Source organism: Arachis ipaensis, chromosome B5 (assembly GCF_059453495.1).
Source record: "Arachis ipaensis isolate K30076 ecotype BB chromosome B5, ASM5945349v1, whole genome shotgun sequence".
NCBI classification, from domain to species: Eukaryota; Viridiplantae; Streptophyta; class Magnoliopsida; order Fabales; family Fabaceae; genus Arachis; species Arachis ipaensis.
In genome coordinates, this window is record NC_142440.1 from 56,239,447 (window position 1) to 56,260,658 (window position 21,212).

Consider the following 21,212-nt stretch of genomic DNA (forward strand, 5'->3'; position numbering starts at 1 on the left):
CATCACTTCTTCTCGGAACGCTTTACTGTCTTGAATCTCTTTGCATATACCTTAAAGTAGGTTTTCAATCTTCGAGAGTCTGTCATCAAATGATGGTAGGTTGGGATTGGAGGTAGAAGGATGAGGAGTGTTATTTTGGTTTTGATATGGATGTGGACAGGTGTTGTCATGGTGGTGTTGATATGTTCTCTGTGTGAATTGTTGGTGAGCTGCATTGTTGTTGGGGTTGTGATGTCTCCGATCTTGGCCTTGATCTTGTTGATTCCCCCACCCAAAGTTTGGGTGATTCCTCTAACCAGGGTTGTAGGTCTTAGAGTTTGGCTCATGGTTTTGCCTAGATGAATTCCCAATGTAGTTGGCTTGCTCCTGACTACCCTCTGCTTCTTCATTCACTCCTTCTTGGGTTGCTGATGAAGTGGTGATTGCTGCTACTTGGTTCCTCTCCATCTTCTTGGTGAGGTCAGCCAGCTGCTTGGTAATGAGCTTATTTTGGGCCAACAGAGCATCTACATTGTTTAGCTCCATCACTCCTCTAGTGTTCCCTCTTTCAGAAGCATAGAAATAGTCATTTTCTGCTACAGTTTTAATGACATCTATGGCCTCCTCAATGGTTTTCTTCTTGTTCAGAGATCCCCCGGATGAGTGGTCTACTGCTTTCTTTGATTCATAAGAAAGGCCTTCATAGAAAATGTGTAGTTGCACCCATTCATTGAACATATCTGGTGGACACCTCCTTGTCAGGTCCTTAAACCTCTCCCATGCTTCATATAGAGTCTCACCATCTTGTTGCCTGAAAGTTTGGACCTCAGCTCTCAGCCTGTTGATTCTTTGGGGAGGATAGAATCTGGCTAAAAATTTGTTCACCACATCTTCCCAAGTTGTCAAACTCTCCTTCGGAAAAGACTCCAGCCACTTGGCTGCGTTATCCTTGAGTGAGAATGGAAATAAGAACAGTCTATAGGCGTCAGGATGAATACCATTAGACTTCACCGTGTCACATATCCTCAGGAAGGTGGTTAGATGTTGATTGGGGTCTTCTTGGACGCCTCCTCCGAATGAACAGTTGTTCTGAACAAGGTTGATGAGCTGTGGTTTTAGTTCAAAATTGTTGGCATGGATGGTTGGCTTTTGAATGCTACTTCCACAGTTTCCTGTGTTTGGGTTGATGTAAGAGCCCAAAACTCTTCTCTCCTCCCCAGCATGATTTGCTCGACCTTCTCTGCCATGGTTGTGAGCCTCTTCTTCATGATGGTTTTCCATGTTTTCTTCCAAGTTTCGTTCAAAGTATTCCTCCTCTTCCTCGGCACCAACTACTCGTTTTTCTCTTGCTTCCCTCCTTAATCTAAAGAAGGTCCTCTCAGGTTCAGAATCAAAGGAAGTTGAAGCTCCGCTTCTTTTCCCTGTCATACAACCAACAAAGCACAAGAAAGGAAAATAGATGCAGAAAGTATTTCTGTTAGAATTACTGTTAGTGTGAGTGATGCAATATATCAAACAGTTAGTGGGTTAGTGAACTGAATTGTAAATAACTAAAAAAAATGAAAAAGTAGGGGGAAGGGAAGAAATTAACTAAAACTGAAATTAAATTACTCAAACAGAAAATTAAATCAAACAAACTAAAAATGCTCAATCTAGTTATCCTCCAATTTAATCATTGTTGATTCAAAATCAATCCCCGGCAACGGCGCCATAAACTTGATACGCGGAAAACTTGTCTCGCAACAAATTTCCTTCGGCAAGTGTACCGAATTCGTTGTCAAGTAAAAACTCACAATAGTGTGAGGTCGAATCCCACAGAGATTGATTGATCAAGCAACTTGAATTAAAGGAATGTTCTAGTTGAGCGAACCAGAATTTGAGTTGAGAATTGCAGAAAATTAAATGGCGGGAAAGTAAATAGTGAAAACAGTAAATGTTGGAAATAAAGAGCTGAATGTAAATGGCGGAAAGTAAATTGTAAAATCTTACATGGGAATGGGGCAATTGCTCATAAAAGTAAATTGCAGAAATTGAAGAGAATGGATAAGATCAGAAATGGGAAGTTCATTGGGCTCAGGAGATGTTGCATTCTCCGGATCAAGTTCATTTTCATCTCTTCCTCAATCAATGCATTCATTGATCTCTTTGGCAATCTTAGGTGATCCAATTACAATTCCTTCTAATTCAATCTCTCAAATCTTGATCAATAGCCAATTCCTTGGTCAATTGCTCATGAGAAGAGATGAAGTATGGTCACTGATTATACCACATGCATTTCCCAAATCAAGTGTTGGAAGGATTATAGTCACATATCCAGCCACACCCAATTTGGTCCAGCATGAGAAAGCATTTCTAGCATGATCCCTTCATTAGTCTTTCAAGGTTCAGAAGAGATCCAAGTATGAATAGCTTCTTTTCCAAGATAACTACCCAATTGGATAAAGATCGAAAGCTTTCTAGTAAAATCAAGAGAAAAGATAGAAGAAGGAGAATGAAAACTAAAATTGATCCATCAAATTACAACAGAGCTCCCTAACCCAATGAAAGGGGTTTAGTTGTTCATAGCTCTGGAAAATGAAAACAAAGATGGAGAATACATGCTGAAAGTAAAACTAGAAATCTAGAGAAAGTAAATACAGAGAGTAGTTCTAAGCCAAAGGCTCCCTAAAGTTTCCAGCTCCCCCAACTAATTCAAAGCTACTCCTATATATACTACTCTTCTGATCTTCTAGTTGGCTCTTCAAGTCTTGGGTATGGGCCTTTGGATCCTGAGTTTGAAGCAGTTATCTTCTTCATTGGGCTTAGCTTTGCTTGCAGAGAGAAAGTGTGAAGTCGGCAGGGACTTTTAGCTCAGGACGTTAGTGGTGTTAACGTTAAGTGAAAGTGGGGGTTCGAGAACGTTAGTGACAATCACCTTTTTCACTAACATTGCTCACCCAAGTATGAGCCACGTTAACCTAAACGTTAGTGGCACAAACGTTACCACTAACGTTGCCTCTTGGTCCTTCGCACACGTTATTGGGACTTACCTTTCCCAATAACGTTGATAAGCTTCCCTCTTCCCTCTTCCCTCTTCCCGCTTCCCTCTTCCCTCTTAGTTAACGTGGCTCTTAACGTAAGCTTGCCAATCCATCGAGAACGTTAGTGACACTTACCTTTGTCACTAACGTTCCAATGTGCCCCTATTTCTCACATTAGAGTCCACGTTAACTAGGTTAACGTGGCTTCTAACGTAGTCATGCTAGCCATCTCCAACGTTAGTGACAAAGGTGAGTGTCACTAACGTTGGCTCATCATCTCTTTATCCACGTTAGCTTCCACATTAACTAAGTTAACGTGGGAGTTAACGTTGCTCATGGTGGCTCTTGGTGGTTCACCCCAACGTTAGTGACAAAGGTAAGTGTCACTAACGTTGGCGACCAATTGCTCTCTCCACGTTAGCTTCCACGTTAACTAAGTTAACGTGGGAGTTAACGTGGCTTATGGAAGCTTGGCCAACGTTAGTGACAAAGGTGAATGTCACTAACGTTGGCTTCCCTTTTGCTTCTTAACTTTAGAAGCCACGTTATCTAAGTTAATGTGGCAACTAACGTGGCCAATTATGAGCTTGGTCCAACGTTAGTGACAAAGGGGAGTGTCACTAACGTTGGCCTTATTGTCTTCTTCCACGTTAGAGTTCACGTTAACTTAGTTAACGTGACTCTTAACGTGGGCTTATGATGGCTTCGAGGGCGTTATTGGCAATTACATTTCTCATTAACTTTTCAAGTTAGCACCCATTCCATGTTAGAGGTCACATTAGTGGGACTAACGTGACTGCTAACGTGGTTCTTCTTTGCTTCCTTTGTCCTGAAATCAAGCAACAAAGTGCATCAAAGTTCTAGACTAAGTCATGAGTCATGCATCATCCAATTTATCATATAATTCATGCAAAATCCTCATGAAATCATGTAAAGTGCACAATGTATGCTTGAATCAAGATGTAAGTGAATATCTACCCAAAACTAGCTTATTTTCTAAGAAAATGCATGAAACTACCCTAAAAACAGTAAAGAAAAGGTCAGTAAAACTGGCCAAAATGCCCTGGCATTAGTTGTCGTCCTTCATTCAGTACGCTGAACTCATTGAATGCCTTCGTTTGAGCTTGCTGTCATTGGTTGAGTTCTTGAAGGCGTTTGTCTTGACGCTCTTGCCTTTCAGTCACTTGATTAATGTCTTGAGTGAGCTGGGAGTAGTGTTCCATTTGCTGTTTCCGCCACTCCCCTTGTTGATTCATCCAATTAGAAAGCAGTTCTTCTTGACGATCCATCCTTTGGGCTTGAATGTGCAGTTGTTGTTCTTGCCCTCCACATAACTCCTTGCTAGCTCCTTAATGGCTCCGTGAATGTGATTCAAGTTGATGTTGGTTGGATCATAGTACTCTTCTTGCTGGTATTCTTCTTGATGAGATTCTTCTCGGTGAGGTCCCTCTTGTGCTGTTCTTTTCCCTGTTTGAGGTCTTCTTTGTTGTTGGGCAGGTGCCACATAAGTTATTCGCTGTAGCGTGACTGACCTTCCAGGGTTCACCCAACTTGGATTGCTGTCCTCGAAGACTACCTTGGCTTTCGTGCACAGTCTAAGGATGGTGCTGGGGTACCAAAGTCTAGCACCTGGATCATTCTTCTCGGCTTACTCTTGAATCCCCTCAGCTATAATCTCGTGCACATTGATGCCTCCACCCTTTATTAAGCAATGTACCATAGTAGCTCGAGTAGTGTTAACCTCAGAATTGTTCGCGGCTGGGAGGATAGGTCTCCTCTCCTGATGAATCGGGGTCTCCTATCCGAATACCTTTCCCAGTCAGATCCTATAACACACATGTCGTTCACAATTTCTTCAAGTTCATCATTGTCGGGGCCATTACTTATTCTCACATGATAACTGGGCTAATCAAAATGTGGCGATTTCAGCTGAAGAGTCCTTGTTATGGCATTGGGGCTGAAGTCCACCTCTGTTCTTTTCACGTAACTTTTGAAGGTGGGGGCCTTGGTTTTGTCTTCTCTGACCACATTTGCATAGAACTCTTTGATGAGGTTTGCATTTATCTTTGCTTCTGGGTTCGTGAGCCTTAGCCAACCCCTTTGTTCAATCTTCTCTCGAATCTGTGGGCACTCATCCTCATTGAGCTGGAATGTTAACTCAGGCAATATATTTTTGAGCTTTATCCGTTCAAATTCGAGTTCATGGAATGCAGTTTTGAATCTCCCTTCATCGAAAGGGGTGCTCTCTACCGGTTCCTTCTTCTTTTGCCTCTTGGAGATTGATGATGCCATAAGTGACTTTTGAGATGTGAAGGTGTAAAGGTTGTGGATAATGAACTTCAGCCGGTTAAGATTGGTTAAAAGGAGTTGGGTGCTGAAAATGGGAAGTGTAAGGGATGGAAATTGGAATGTGAAAGGAGTATGGAATAAGAGTCTCTTATATAGAGAAGTGGTGTGTAGATGAAAGGTGTGGATTGATGGAGTGGGTGTGTGATGAACGGATGGGGTTTATCATGGGATGAGCACAAGGATCATCAACTTTATGAAGGGGGGTTGGTTCAGTTTCCAAGCGTGTTCCTCTTCCAATGTTGCATGGCAACATTTCCCAATGCATCCCCCTTGAAAACACGTGTATAGTACTCTCCTTTTGTGGTGGCCGAATCCTCCTTCTTCAATTGTCCCATCAATTCTCCTTCAAATAAAGGGATGTGATTAATGAATTTGTGGAAAGTGGTGGCGAAATTTAAAAGAAAAGAAAGAGTGACTACTTTTAAAATTTTTGTTGTTAACTGACTAAGTGCTATTCATAAGTATAAACCAACTGACTAATTGATTGTCCATGTATGCAACATTGGTGACACCAAACTTAGTTTGTGGCCATGTGGAGTAAAAGGATTTGTTCAAGGTTTTAAGAGTGACATGATATGAATTGCATTCATGTTCTCTTAGTGTGCCTTGAACACCAAACTTGTTCTTCACTATATGTTGCATATAAGGATTCATTCAAGTATATGTCAGAGTTGATTTAGACTTCATGAACCTTGCATTATTAACTACTTTTAAAAACATGTAAAACATGGGTTGCCTCCCATGAAGCGCTTCTTTAGCGTCACTAGCTTGACATTCTGCCCTTTGTCAGGATGGTTGGTAATACTTCAGATCTTCCCCTCTTGCAGTAAATCTATCTCCATTGGTTTCATCAAGGATCTCTACATGTTCTAGGGAGAGAACTTTGTTGATGGTGAAAACGTTAGGTAGCTGAGATGGGATGATGGGGAGATGAGGTGGGATATCCATGAAGTAAACTGAGATCACTTTATCCCCTGGAGAGAAGTCCTTTGTAGGGATCTTCTTTTTCCTCCATCTCCTTGGTGCCTTCTTCTTTGTTTCTTTTGCTATTGCCCTGCTCTTTGTGACCTCTTCTTTCAAGGAAATTTTGTTGCTAGTCTCATATGACTCTGGTGGTTTAGGTTCCTCCTGATTTTCCTTGACCTGTGACAAATGCTGATTATCTTGTTCATCAACCAAAGGGATTCTCTGTGATTCAACGCTTGTTTCTTCCACCAGTGCTTTGTCGTGCTTTTTCCTTGGTTCCTTGCTTTCCTAATCTGCTTCTTGTGAGGGTTTGAAGACATTGAATGCGAGTTGTTCGTCATGTATCCTCAATATTAGCTCTCCTCGCTCTACATCTATGACGCTCTGGCTGTAGCTAGGAATGGTCTTCCCAATATGATTGGGTGAAGGTGACTCTCTTCCATTTCCAATATGACAAAGTCTGTAGGAAGAAAGTAGTTCCCAACCTTTACCAACACGTTTTCCACCACTCCTACTGCTTGTTTTTGAGTTTTGTCAGCCAGCTTGATGACTACGTCTATGGGCATTAGCTCATTGATCTGCAGCTTCTTCATAAGGGATAAAGGCATTAAGTTGATGTTTGCTTCCAGATCACAGAGTCCTTTGTCAAACATTGTTTCTCCTATGGCACAGGGGATGTGAAAACTCCCTGGGTCATTCCTTTTTGTAGGCAACTCTGGTTGAATGAGAGCACTGCACTCCTTATTCATCACTATTGTTTGCCCTCCCTTGAGTGAGCTTTTCCTTGTCAGCAATTCTTTCATATACTTAATGTATGAGGGCATTTGTTGGAGAGCCTTGATGAATGGTATGTTTACATGGAGAGATGAAAATATGTCAAGGAACTTTGAGTATATTCTCTTTTCTACACCACCCATGAGTCTTTGGGGAAAAGGTACATAGAGCCTCAGCAGCTCCTTCTGTGTAATTTTGGTTTCTTGGTGATCCTTTTCCTGTTTCTCTGCTGATGTGTCTCCAGGTTGTTCTAATGGTTTGTTCGGCTCTTCCTCAGTCCCTTGATCACTTGTAGTGACCATCTTGCAGTCTTCCCATCTTACTTTCTTTGTTTCACCTCTCGGGTTTTTCTTTGTGTCACTTGGGAAGCTATCAGTAGGTTTGGGAATCTTCTCAGAGAGGTATCCCACTTGAAATTCTAGCCTCTGAATGGTGTCTCCCTGGTTTTTGAGATTAGCTCGCACTTCCTCTTTGAACACCTTGTTATCTTGGATTTCCTTACATATGCCTTCAAGTAGAGTTTCAATCCTTGATAGTCTTTCTTCCGATGATGGTGAGTTGAGATTGGAGGGATGAGAAGGGCCATTTTGGCTTTGGTATGGATATTGAGGTGTGTTGTTAAGTGGGTGCTGATATGATCTCTGTGTGGAATGTTGGTGAGCCGCATGGTTGTTGGGGTTGTGATGTCTCTGATCTTGGCCTTGGTCTTGTTGGTTTCCCCACCCAAAGTTTGGGTGGTTCCTCCAACCAGGATTATACGTTTTGGAGTATGGGTCATGATTTTGCCTAGGTGAATTTCCAATGTAGTTGGCTTGCTCCTGACTACCCTCTGCCTCTTCATTCACTCCTTCTTGAGTTGCTGCTGAAGTGGTGATTGCTGCTACTTGATTCTTCTCCATCTTCTTGGTAAGGTCAGCCAACTACTTGGTAATCATCTTGTTTTGAGCTAGCAGTGCATCCACATTGTTCAGCTCCATCACTCCTCTAGTGTTGCCTCTTTCAGAAGCGTAGAAGTAGTCATTCTCAACTACAGTCTCAATGACATCTATGGCTTCTTCAATGGTCTTCTTCTTGTTCAGAGATCCCCCGGATGAGTGGTCTACTGCCTTCTTTGATTCATAAGAAAGACCTTCATAGAAAATGTGTAGCTGCACCCATTCATTGAACATATCTGGCGGGCACCTTCTTGTCAAGTCTTTAAATCTCTCCCATGCTTCGTAGAGAGTCTCACCATCCTGTTGCCTGAAAGTTTGAACTTCAGCTATCAACCTGTTGATTCTTTGAGGAGGGTAGAATCTTGCCAAGAACTTGTTCACCATATCTTTCCAGGTTGTTAAGCTTTCCTTCGGGAAGGATTCCAGCCATTTAGATGCCTTGTCCTTGAGTGAGAAGGGGAATAGAAGTAGTCTGTAGGTGTCAGGATGAACACCATTAGACTTCACAGTGTCACATATCCTCAGGAAGGTGGTTAGATGCTGATTTGGATCTTCTTGAACATTTCCTATGAATGAACAGTTGTTCTGAACAAGGGTGATGAGCTGTGGCTTTAGTTTAAAGTTGTTGGCATGTATGGTTGGCTTTTGGATGCTACTTCCACAGTTTCCTAGGTTTGGATTGATGTAGGATCCCAGAACTCTTCTCTCTTGCCCAGCATGATGCACTGGGCCTTCTCTGCCATGGTTGTGAGCCTCTTCTTCATGATGGTTCTCCATATTCTCATCCATGTCTGGTTCAAAATACTCCTCTTATTCCTCCATACCAACTACGCTCTTTCCTCTTGCTTCCCTCCTTAATCTAAGGAAGGTCCTCTCAGGTTCAGAATCAAAGGAAGTTGAATCCCCGCTTCTTCTACCTGTCATACAACCAATAAGCCAAAAGCAAGAAGAGGGTAGATGCAGAGAGTATTCTTGTTAGAAATGCTGTTAGTGTGAGTGGTGCAATATATCAAGTAGTTAGTGGGTTAGTGAACTGAATTGTAAAAAAAAAATGTGCAGATAACACCACAAACGGGTAAAGGGTAAAGGGAAGGAAATAACTAAAACTGAAAGTAAATTACTCAAATGAAATTAAACAGAATAAAAAAATGCTCAATCTAGTTATCCACCAATTTAATCATTGTTGATACAAAATCAATCTCTGGCAATGGCGCCATAAACTTGATGCACGGAAACTTGTCTCTCAACAATTTCCCTCGGCAAGTATACCGAATTGTCGTCAAGTAAAAACTCACAATAGAGTGAGGTCAAATCTCACAGGGATTGATTGGTCAATCAACTTTGATTTGAGAATTGCAGGAAATTAAATGGCGGGAAAGTAAATGGCAGAAAATGTAAATGCTGGAAGTAAAGAGCTGAATATAAATGACGGAAAGTAAAGTGTAGAATCTTAAATGGGGAATGGGGAATTTAGCATGAAAGTAAATTGCAGAAATTAAAGAGAATGGGTAAGATCAGAAATGGGGGATTCATTGGGCTTAGGAGATGTTGCATTCTCCGGATCAAGTTCATTTTCATCTCTTCCTCAATCAATGCATTCATTGATCTCCTTGGCAATCTTAAGTGATTGAATTCCAATTCCTTGGTAATTCAATCTCTCAAATCTTGATCAATAGCCAATTCCTTGGACTAATTGCTCATGAGAAGAGATGAAGTATGGTCACTGATTGTACCACATGTATTTCCAAATCAAAGTATTGGGAGAATTATATGTCACCATATCTGCCCAACCCCCAATTTGGTCCAACATGAGAAAGCATTTCTAGCATGATCCATTCATTCCTCTTCCATGGTTCCGAAGAGATCCAAGTATGAATAGCTTCTTTTCCAAGACAACTACCCAATTGGATGAAGATTGAAAGCTTTCTAGTAAAATCAAGAGAAAAAAAAGAAGAAGAATAATGAAAACTATTATTGATCCATCAAATTACAACAGAGCTCCCTAACACAATGAAATGGGTTTAGTTGTTCATGGCTCTGGGAATGGAAAAAAAAGATGGAGAATGCATTCTGAAAGTAAAACTAGAAGTTGCAGAGAAAGTAAAATTATACAGAGAGTAGTCCTCTCAATCCAAAAGCTCCTCTCTAGTTCAAAACTACTCCTATATATACTACTCTTCTGATCTTCCAGTTGGCTCTTCAAGTCTTGGATATGGGCCTTTGGATCTTGAGTTGAAGCAGTTTGGAATCTTCAGTGGGCTCAGCTTTACTTGCAGAGAAAGTGTGAAGTAGGCATGGACTTTGGCTAGGACGTTAGTGGCGTTAACGTTAAGTGAAAATGTGGGTTCGAGAACGTTAGTGACAATCACCTTTTGTACTAACATTCCTAGCCCAAGATGAGTTACGTTAACTTCAACGTTAGTGGCACTAACGTGACCACTAACGTTGCCTCTTGGTCCATCACGAGCGTTATTGGCGTTTACCTTTGCCAATAACGTTGCCCTTAGCCCCTTTTTCTCACGTTAGAGTCCATGTTAGTATAACTAACGTGGCTCTTAACGTGGGCATGCCTTAGCCTCGAGAGCGTTAGTGACACTTACCTTTGTCACTAACGCTCCAAACACCCCTTCTCATGTTAGTGCCCCACGTTAATTGTCTTAACGTGGCCACTAACGTGGTGGTAATTGCCATCTCCAACGTTAGTGAAAAAGGTGAGTGTCACTAACGTTGGCTCATCAATTCTTTCCTCCACGTTAGCTTCCATGTTAATGCACTTAATGTCGTAACTAACGTGGCTCATAGTGGCTTAGTCCAACGTTAGTGACAAAGGTGAGTGTCACTAACGTTGGCGATTCCTTGCTCCTTCCATGTTAGAGTTCACGTTAACGAAGTTAACGTGGCTCTTAACGTAGCCAATATGGGCTTAGTCCAACTTTAGTGACAAAGGTGAGTATCACTAACGTTGGCATTATCTTCCTCTTCCATGTTAGAGTTCACGTTAACTAAGTTAACGTGGCTCTTAACGTGGCCAATTTCCCTTTTGGAGCGTTAGTGGCACTTACTTTTACCATTAACGCTTGGAGCTTCCTTTTCTTCCACGTTAACTACCACGTTAATGTAGTTAACGTGGTAATTAACGTAGGCTATGATGGCTTCAAAGACGTTATTGGCGATTACGTTTCTCATTAACGTTGCAAGTAAGCTCCCATTCCACGTTAGTGGTCACGTTAGTTAGACTAACGTGGCTACTAATGTGGCTTTTCCTTGCTTCCTTTGTCCTGAAATCAAGCAAATAAAGTGCATCAAAGCTCTAATCCAAGTTATGAGTCATGCATCATCCAATTTGTCATTAAATTCTTGCATAATTCTCATGGAATCATATAAAATTCACAATTTTTGCTTGAATCAAGATGTAAGTGAAATTCTACCCAAAACTTGCTTATGTCCTAAGAAAATGCATGAAACTACCCTAAAACAGTAAAGAAAAGGTCAATAAAACTGGCCAAAATGCCCTGGCGTCACCAACATATGGCAAATTTTATATCGTTTCGAAGCCCCAGATGTTAGCTTTCCAACACAACTGAAACCGCCTTATTTGGACCTTTGTAGCTCAAGTTATGGTCGATTGAGTGCGAAGAGGTCAGGCTTGACAGCTTTACAGTTCCTTCATTTCTTCATGATTTCTCCCACTTTGCATGCCTTTCTCCTCACTTCTTCCATCCAATACTTGCCTTATGATCCTGGAATCACTCAACAAACACATCAAGGAATCGAATGGAATTAAAGTGAATTAAATTTAGCTATTTTAAGGCCTAAAAAGCATGTTTTTATATTTAAGCACAAATCAAGGGAGAATTGCAAAACCATGCTATTCGTTGAATAAATGTGAGAAAAGGTGATAAAATGCCCCAAATTAAGCACAAGATAAACCACAAAATCGGGGTTTATCAGCCCTCCTATCCATTAATGCTCAAAGCCTTGGATCTTTTTTACCCTTGCCTTTTGGTTTAAAGGGTTACTGGCTTTTCTGCTTGCTTTTTCTTTTTCTTTCTTTTTTTTTCTTTTATTTCCGCCACTTTTTTTTTCACAAGCCTTGTTCTTCACTGCTTTTTCTTACTTCATGAATCAATTTTATGATTTTTCATATTATCAATAACATTTCTACTTTTTCATCATTCTTTCAAGAGCCAACAATTTTAACATTCATAAACAACAAATTCAAAAAAAAAAATATGCACTGTTCAAGCATTCATTCAGAAAACAAGAAGTATTGTCACCACATCAAAATAACTAAACTAATCTCAAGGATGAATTCGAAATTCATGTACTTCTTGTTCTTTTGCTTTTAGAACATTTTTCATTTAAGAAAGGTGATGGATTCATAGGATATTCATAGCTTTAAGGCATAGACACTAGACACTAATGATCATGTAATGAAGACACAAACATAAATAAAGCATAGAGAACAAAAATAGAAAAATAAATAGACAGGGAGATTAAGGAACGGGTCCACCTTAGTGAGGGTGGCGTCTTCTTCCTCTTGAAGAACCAATGGTGCTCTTGAGCTCCTCTATGTCTCTTCCTTGCCTTTGTTGCTCCTTCCTCATAGCTCTTTGATCTTCTCTAATTTCATGGAGGAGGATGGAAAGCTCTTGGTGCTCCACCCTTAGTTGTCCCATGTTAGAACTTAATTCTCCTAGGGAGGTGTTAATCTGCTCCCAATAGTTTTGTGGAGGAAAGTACATCCCTTGAGGCATCTCAGGGATTTCATGATGAGGAATTTCCTCATGCTCTTGTTGAGGTCCATGAGTGGGCTCTCTTGTTTTCTCCATCCTTTTCTTAGTGATGGGCATGTCCTCATCAATAAGGATGTCTTCCTCTATGTCAATTTCAGTTGAATTACAGAGGTGACAAATGAGGTGAGGAAAGGCTAACCTTGCCAAAGTGGAGGACTTGTCAGCCACCTTGTAGAGTTCTTGAGGTATAATCTCATGAACTTCTACTTCCTCCCTAATCATGATACTATGGATCATGATGGCCAGATCCACAGTTACTTCGGATTGGTTGCTAGTAGGAATGATAGAGTATTGGATGAACTCCAACCATCCTCTACTACACGCTTAAGGTTCGATCTTTTCAATTGAACCGGTTTGCCTCTTGAGTCTCTTTTCCATTGAGCTCCTTCCACACATATGTCCATGAGGACTTGGTCCAACCTTTGATCAAAGTTGACCCTTCTAGTGTAGGGGCGTGCGTTTTCTTGCATCATTGGTAAGTTGAACGCCAACCTTACATTTTCCAGATTGAAATCTAAGTATTTCCCCCGAACCATTGTAAGCCAATTCTTTGGGTTTGGGTTCATACTTTGATCATGGTTCCTAGTGATCCATGCGTTTGCATAAAACTCTTGAACCATTAAGATTTTGAATTGTTGAATAGGATTAGAGAAAACTTCCCATCCTCTTCTTCTAATCTCTTATTGGATCTCTGGATATTCGCCCTTTTTGAGCTTAAAAGGAACCTCAGGGATCACCTATTTCTTGGTCACAACTTCATAGAAGTGGTCTTGATGGACCTTTGAGATGAATCTTTCCATCTCCCATGACTCAGAGGTGGAAGCAATTGCCTTCCCTTTCCTCTTTCTTGAGGTTTTTCTGGCCTTAGGTGCCATAAATGGTTATGGAAAAATAAAAAGCAATGCTTTTACCACACCAAACTTAAAAGGTTTGCTCATCCTCGAGCAAAAGAAGAAAGAAAGTAGTAGAAGAATAAGAAAATGGAGGAGACGGAGGGAGATATGTGGTTCGGCCAAGGGGTAGAAGTAGTGGTTGTAATGTGTGAAAATGAATGAGTGGTGAGGGGTTTATATAGGGGTGGGGGGAGGGTTAGGTTTCGTGTATTAGGGTTGGGTTTGGGAGGGAAAGGATTTTGAATTTGGAGGTAGGTGGGGTTTTGGGGAAGAGTGAATGAGGTGATTGGTGAAGGGTATTTGGGGAAGAGTGTTTTGACAAGGTGTGAAGAAGAAAGAAGAAGAGGTGGGGTAGGTGGGGATCCTGTGGGGTCCACCGATCCTAAGGGGTCAAGGACTTATCATCCCTGCTCCATTTAGGCGTGAAAAACGCCTGTATAGTGCAATTCTGGCGTTTAACGCCAGACTGCTGCTTGTTAATGGCGTCTAATGCCAAGCTGTAACCTGTTTTTGGCGTTTAACGCCAGCTTGATGCTTCTTTTGGCGTTAAACGCCAGTCTGATACTTCTTACTGGCGTTTAAATGCCAGTGAGCTTATCCTCCAGGGTGTGCTATCTTTAATGTTGTTTTTCATTCAGTTTTTTATTTTTCAGTTGTTTTTGTGACTTCACATGATCATCAACCTACAGAAAACATAAAATAACAATTGATATAATTAAATAACATTAGGTTGCCTCCCAATAAGCGCTTCTTTAATGTCAATAGCTTGAGAGTGAGCTCTCATGGAGCCTCACAGAAAATCAGAGCAGGGTTGGGGCCTCTCAACACCAAACTTAGAGTTTGGTTGTGGCCTCCCAATACCAAATTTAGAGTTTGAATGTGGCGGTTTTGTTTGACTCTGAACTGAGAGAAGCTTTTCATGCTTCCTCTCCATGGTTACTGAAGGAGAACCTTGAGTCTTGAATACAAGGTAGTCTTCATTCAACTGAAGGACCAACTCTCCTCTGTCAACATCAATCACAGCTTTTGCTGTGGCTAGGAAAGATCTGCCAAGGATGATGGATTCATCCTCACCCTTCCCAATGTCTAGGATTATGAAATCAGCAGGGATGTAAAGGTCTTCAACCTTCACTAGCACATCCTCTACTAGTCCATAAGCTTGTTTCATTGATTTGTCTGCCATCTCTAGTGAGATTCTTGCAGCTTGTTGATGCACGGAAAACTTGTCTCATAACAAATTTCCATCGGCAAGTGTACCAAATTTGTCATCAAGTAAAAACTCACAAAAGAGTGAGGTCGAATCCCACAAGGATTGATTGATCAAGCAACTTTAATTAGAGGAATGTTCTAGTTGAGCGAATCAAAATTTGAGTTGAGAATTGTAGAAAATAAAATAGCGGGAAAGTAAATGGCAGAAAAAGTAAATGCTAGAATTAAAGAACTGAAAGTAAATGACTGAAAGTAAATTGCAGAATTGTAAATGGGAATGGGGGAATTGCTCATAAGAGTAAATAACAGAAATTAAAGAGAATGGGTAAGATCAGAAATGGGGAGTTCATTGGGCTCAGGAGATGTTGCATTCTCCGGATCAATTTCATTTTCATCTCTTCCTCAATCAATGCACTCATTGATCTCCTTGGCAATCTTAAGTGATCGAATTACAATTTCTTGTAATTCAATCTCTCAAATCTTGATCAATAGCCAATTCCTTGGTCAATTGCTCATGAGAAGAGATGAAGTATGGTCACTGATTATACCACATGCATCTCCCAAATCAAGTATTGAGAGGATTATAGTGACATATCCATCAAAACCCAATTTGGTCCAGCATGAGAAAGCATTTCTAGCATGATCTCTTCATTCCTCTTTCAAGGTTCAGAAGAGATCCAAGTATGAATAGCTTCTTTTCCAAGATAACTGCCCAATTAGATGAAGATCGAAAGATTTCAAGTAAAATCAAGAGAAAAGATAGAAGAAGAATAATGAAAACTAGTATTGATCCATCAAATTACAACAGAGCTCCCTAACCCAATGAAAGGGGTTTAGTTGTTCATAGCTCTGGAAAATGAAAACAAAGATGCAGAGTACATGATGATACTAGAAGTGCAGAGAAAGTAAATACAAAGAGTAGTTCTATGCCCAGAGGCTCCCTATCATTTCCAACTCCCAAAATAATTCAAAGCTACTCCTATATATACTACTCTTCTGTTCTTCTAGTTGATTCTTCAAGTCTTGGGTATGGGCCTTTGGATCTTGAGTTTGAAGCAGTTTTCTTCTTCATTGGGCTTAGCTTTACTTGCAGAGAGAAAGTGTGAAGTGGGCAGAGACTTTTTGCTCAGAAAGTTAGTAGTGTTAACGTTCAGTGAAAATGTGGGTTCGAAGACGTTAGTGACAATCACCTTTTTCACTAACGTTCCTTACCAAAGTTAAGAGCCACGTTAACTTCAACATTAGTGGCACAAACGTTGCCACTAACGTTTCCACTATGTCCTTCGCACACGTTATTGGGACTCAACTTTCCCAATAACGTTGAGAAGTCTCCCCCTTCCCTACGTTAGAGTCCACGTTAATTTAGTTAACGTGGCTCTTGTAACGTAGGCTTGCCAACCTTCAAGAACGTTAGTGACACTTAACATTGTCACTAACGTTCCAATGTGCCCCTTAGCTCCCACGTTAGAGTCCACGTTAACTAGGTTAACGTGGCTTCTAACGTGGCTGTGCTAGCCATCTCCAACGTTAGTGACAATGTTGAATGTTCACTAACGTTGGCTCATCATCCTTAAGTTAACGTGGGAGTTAACGTGGCTCATTGTGGCTTGTTTTGGCTCCTTCCAACGTTAGTGACAATGTTTGGTGTCACTAACGTTGTCGACAACCTTTCTTCTTCACGTTAACTTCCACGTTAACTAGGTTAACGTGGGAATTAACGTGGCTTCTTCGGGATAGTGTGTGTTCATCCCAACGTTAGTGACAATGTTTGGTGTCACTAACGTTGTCGACCACCTAGTTTCTTCACGTTAGCTTCCACGTTAACTAAGTTAACGTGGGAGTTAACGTGGCTTCTTGTGACTTGGCCAAAGTTAGTGAGAAAGTTGAATGACACTAACGTTGGCTTCCCCTTTTCTTCTTAACGTTAGAGGCCACGTTAACTAAGTTAACGTGGCAACTAACGTGGCCACTTATGAGCTTGGTCCAACGTTAGTGATAATGTTAAGTGTCACTAACGTTGGCTGCATTTCTTTTCTTCCACGTTAGAGTTCACGTTAGCTTAGTTAACGTGATTCTTAACGTGGGCAATGATGGCTTCCAGAGCGTTATTGGCAATGACTTTTCTCATTAACTTTGCAAGTTACTCCCATTCCACGTTAGTGTCAACGTTAGTGTAACTAACGTAACTACTAATGTGGTTCTTCTTTGCTTCCTTTGTCCTGAAATCAAGCAATAAAGTGCATCAAGGGGGTTCATCCTTCCAAGTCTCATTACCAAACAACTTGGCATTCAGCTTCATGATTGCTCCTAGATATTTAGCAACTTGCTCTTCAGTGATGTCTTCATCCTCTTCAGAGGAAGAATATTCATCCGAGCTCATGAATGGCAGAAGGAAGTTCAAGGGAATCTCTATGGTCTCTTTATGAGTCTCAGATTCCTTTGGTTCCTCAAAGGGAAACTTCTTTCTGTCCAGATGATGTCCCATGAAGCTTTTCTCACTGGGACTCACGTCCTTCTCACTCTCTCCAGGTTTGGCCATGTTGGACATGGTTATGGCGTTGCACTCTCTCTTGGGATTTTGTTCTGTATTCCTTGGGAGAGTACTGGGAGGAGTTTCAGTAATCTTCTTACTTAGCTGACCCACCTGTGCCTCCAAAATTCTAATGGAGGACCTTGTTTCATTCATGAAACTTAGTGTGGTCTTAGATAGATCAGAGACTATGGTTGCTAGGCCAGAATGGCTCTGTTCAGAATTCTCTGTCTGTTGCTGAGAAGATGATGGAAAAGGCTTGCTATTGCTAAACCTATTTCTTCTACCATTATTGTTGAAGCCTTGTTGAGGCTTCTGTTGGTCCTTCCATGAGAAATTTGGATGATTTCTCCATGAAGGATTATAGGTGTTTCCATAGGGTTCTCCCATGTAATTCACCTCTGCCATTGCATGGTTCTCAGGATCATAAGCTTCTTCTTCAGAAGATGCTTCTTTAGTACTGTTGGATCAGCTTGCAATCCATTCAGACTCTGAGAAATCATATTGACTTGCTTAGTCAATATTTTGTTCTGAGCCAATATGGCATTCAGAGTATTAATTTTAAGAATTCCCTTCTTCTGAGGCGTCCCATTATTCACAGGACTCCTCTCAGAGGTGTACATGAACTGGTTATTTGCAACCATTTCAATGAGTTCCTGAGCTTCTGTAGTGGTTCTCAGATGAAGAGATCATCCTGCAGAATGGTCCAATGACATTTTTGACAACTCAGACAGACCATCATAGAATATACATATGATGCTCCATTCTGGAAGCATGTTAGTAGGACACCTTTTGATCAATTACTTATATATTTCCCAAGCTTCATAGAGGGACTCACCTTTCTTCTGTCTGAAGGTTTGGATTTCCACTCTAAGCTTGCTCATCTTTTGAGGTGGAAAGAATTTGGCCAGGAAAGCACTGACCAGCTTTTCCCAAGAGTTCAGGCTTTCCTTAGGTTGTGAATTCTAGCTCTGTAGACCTCGGGATCAACTCCATTGGTCTTGATAGTGTCACAGATCTGCAAGAATTCAGCTAAAAACTGATGAGGATCTTCCAATGGAAGTCCATAAAACTTGCAATTCTGTTGCATTAGAGAAACTAATTAAGGCTTAAGCTCAAAGTTGTTTGCTCCAATGGCAGGAATTAAGATGCTTCTTCCACAGAAGTCAGAAAAAGGTGTAATAAAGTCACCAAGCATCTTCCTTGTATTGTTGGCATTGTTGTTATTTTGTTCGGCCATGTCTCCTTCTTTATCGAAAATTTCTGCCAGGTCCTCTCCAGAGGGTTGTGCTTTAGCTTCTCTTAGTTTCCTCTTAAGAGTCCTTTCAAGTTCAGGATCAGCTTCAATAAGAATGTCTTTGTCCCTGTTCCTGCTCATATGAAAAAGAAGAGAACAGAAAAAAAGAGAAATCCTCTATGTCACAGTATAGAGATTCCTTTAAGTGAGTAGAAGAAGAGAAGAATAGAAGAAGGAGAATAGAAATATTCGAACACAGAGAAGAAGAGGGAGTTCGAATTATGAGTAGAAGAGAAGTGTTAGTAGATAAATAAATAAATAGAAAGAGATGAGAGGGGGAAGAATTCGAAAATTAAACAAAATAAAATAAAAATATTTTTGTTTTTATTTTAAATATTAGTTATAATTCGAAAATTAAGAAGGAAAATAAAATTATATTGGAATTTAAAACAATTAGTTAATGAAAAGAAATTTTTGAAAAAGAGTTTAGTGATTTTCGAAAATAAGAGAGAGAAAAGTAGTTAGGTGGTTTTAAAAAAGATAAGAAATATTAAAACAAACAAAAAGTCAAGTAGTTAATTAAAAAAGATTTGAAAATCAATTTTGAAAAGATAAGAAGTTAGAAAAGATTTTGAAATTGATTTTGAAAAAGATATGATTAAAATAGAAAAAGATATGATTGAAAATCATTTTGAAAAAGATTTGAATTGGAAATTAAAAAGATTTGATTTTGAAAATTAAAGTTGATTACTTGACTAACAAGAAACTATAAGATATGATTCTAAAATTTAAAGATTGATCATTTCTTAATAGGCAAGTAACAACTTGAAATTTTTAAATCAAAATTTTTGAAAATCAATTTGAAATTTTTGAAAATATGAAAGAAAAAATGAAAAAGATTTGAAAAAAGATAGAATTTTTAAATTGAAAATTTGAATTGATTCATAAGAAACAATTAAATTTTAAAACTTTATAACTAAATCAATTAAAATTTTCGAAATTTATGAGAAGAATAAAGGAAAGATATTTTTTTATCTTTGAATTTTTAATGAGGAGAGAGAAAAAGATCAAAATGACTCAAAACATGAAAATTCAATATCAAGACACATGATGCATGCAAGAATTCTTTGAATGTCAAGATGAACACCAAGAACACTTTGAATGTCAAAATGAACACCAAGAACTTATTTTGAAAAATTTTTAAGAAAAGACACACATGCAAGACACCAAACTTAGAAGTTTTCAATGTTTAGACACTAACAAATTGAAAATGCATATGAAAAACAAGAAAAGACGCAAAACATGAAAAAGCAAAGATCAAACAAAGAAAATCATCAAGAACAACTTGAAGATTATGAAGGACACATGCATGAATTTTTGAAAATTTTTAGGAAATTAAAAAGACGCAATTGACACCAAACTTAAAAATTGACACTAGACTCAAATAAGAAACATCAAATTATTTTTGGTTTTATGATTTTATTCAATTTTTTTTCGAAAATTGTTTGGAAAAAGAAAAATAAGGATTTCAAAATTTTTAATAAGAATTCGAAGAATCATGAAATGTTAGTCTAAAGCTCCGGTCCAGGAATTAGACATGGCTTACTAGCTAGCCAAGCTTTCAGTGAAAGCTTCAGTCCAAAACACTAGACATGGCCAATGGCCAGCCAAGCTTTAGTAGATCATTACATTCAATAGAAAGATTGATAGAAATCAACAAGCTCTTGTGATGATAAGTTGAAACCTCGGTCCAAAAGAGTAGACATGGCTTCACAGCCAGCCAGACTTCAACAGATCATCATGAAACTCTAGAATTCATTCTTAAAAATGTTGAAGAACAAATATATATTTTTTTGAAATTTTATTTCGAAAATAAAAAGCTTTAAAAATAAAATAAAATTACCTAATCTGAGCAACAAGATGAACCGTCAGTTGTCCAAACTCGAACAATCTCCGGCAACGGCACCAACAACTTGGTATGCACGATTGTAATCTCAACTCCTTTTCACAACTCCGCACAACTAACCAGCAAGTGCACTGGGTCGTCCAAGTAATAAACCTTACGTGAGTAAGGGTCGATCCCACGAAGATTGTCGGCTTGAAGCATGCTATGGTCATTTTGCAAATCTCAGTCAGGCAGATTCAAATGGTTATGAGGTTTTGATAATTAAAAGATAAATAAAATAAGATAGAGATACCTATGTAATTCATTGGTGGGAATTTCAGATAAGCGTATGGAGATGCTTTGCTCCTTCTGAATCTCTGCTTTCCTACTGCCTTCATTCAATCATTCATACTACTTTCCATGACAAGCTGTATGTTAGGGGATCACCGTTGTGAATGACTACGGTCCGTCCTCTCAGTGAAAATGGTCCAAGTGCGCTGTCACCGCACGGCTAATCATCTGTTGGTTCTCACTCATGTTGGAATAGGATCCATTGACCCTTTTTCGTCTGTCACTATGCCCAACACTCGCGAGTTTGAAGCTCGTCACAGTCATCCCTTCCCAGATCCTACTCGGAAT

At 39.8% G+C, this 21,212-nt stretch overlaps 2 non-coding genes across 2 annotated transcripts; both read left to right on the forward strand.

Annotated features, from left to right (window-relative positions):
- Nucleotides 1-712: 712 nt before the first annotated feature.
- LOC148564260 (small nucleolar RNA R71) lies at nucleotides 713-819 on the forward strand. The gene has a single exon (XR_015884815.1). It is a non-coding gene; the product is annotated as a small nucleolar RNA R71 (small nucleolar RNA).
- Nucleotides 820-18,221: 17,402 nt separating this feature from the next.
- LOC148564261 (small nucleolar RNA R71) lies at nucleotides 18,222-18,329 on the forward strand. The gene has a single exon (XR_015885197.1). It is a non-coding gene; the product is annotated as a small nucleolar RNA R71 (small nucleolar RNA).
- The last annotated feature ends 2,883 nt before the right edge of the window (nucleotides 18,330-21,212 follow it).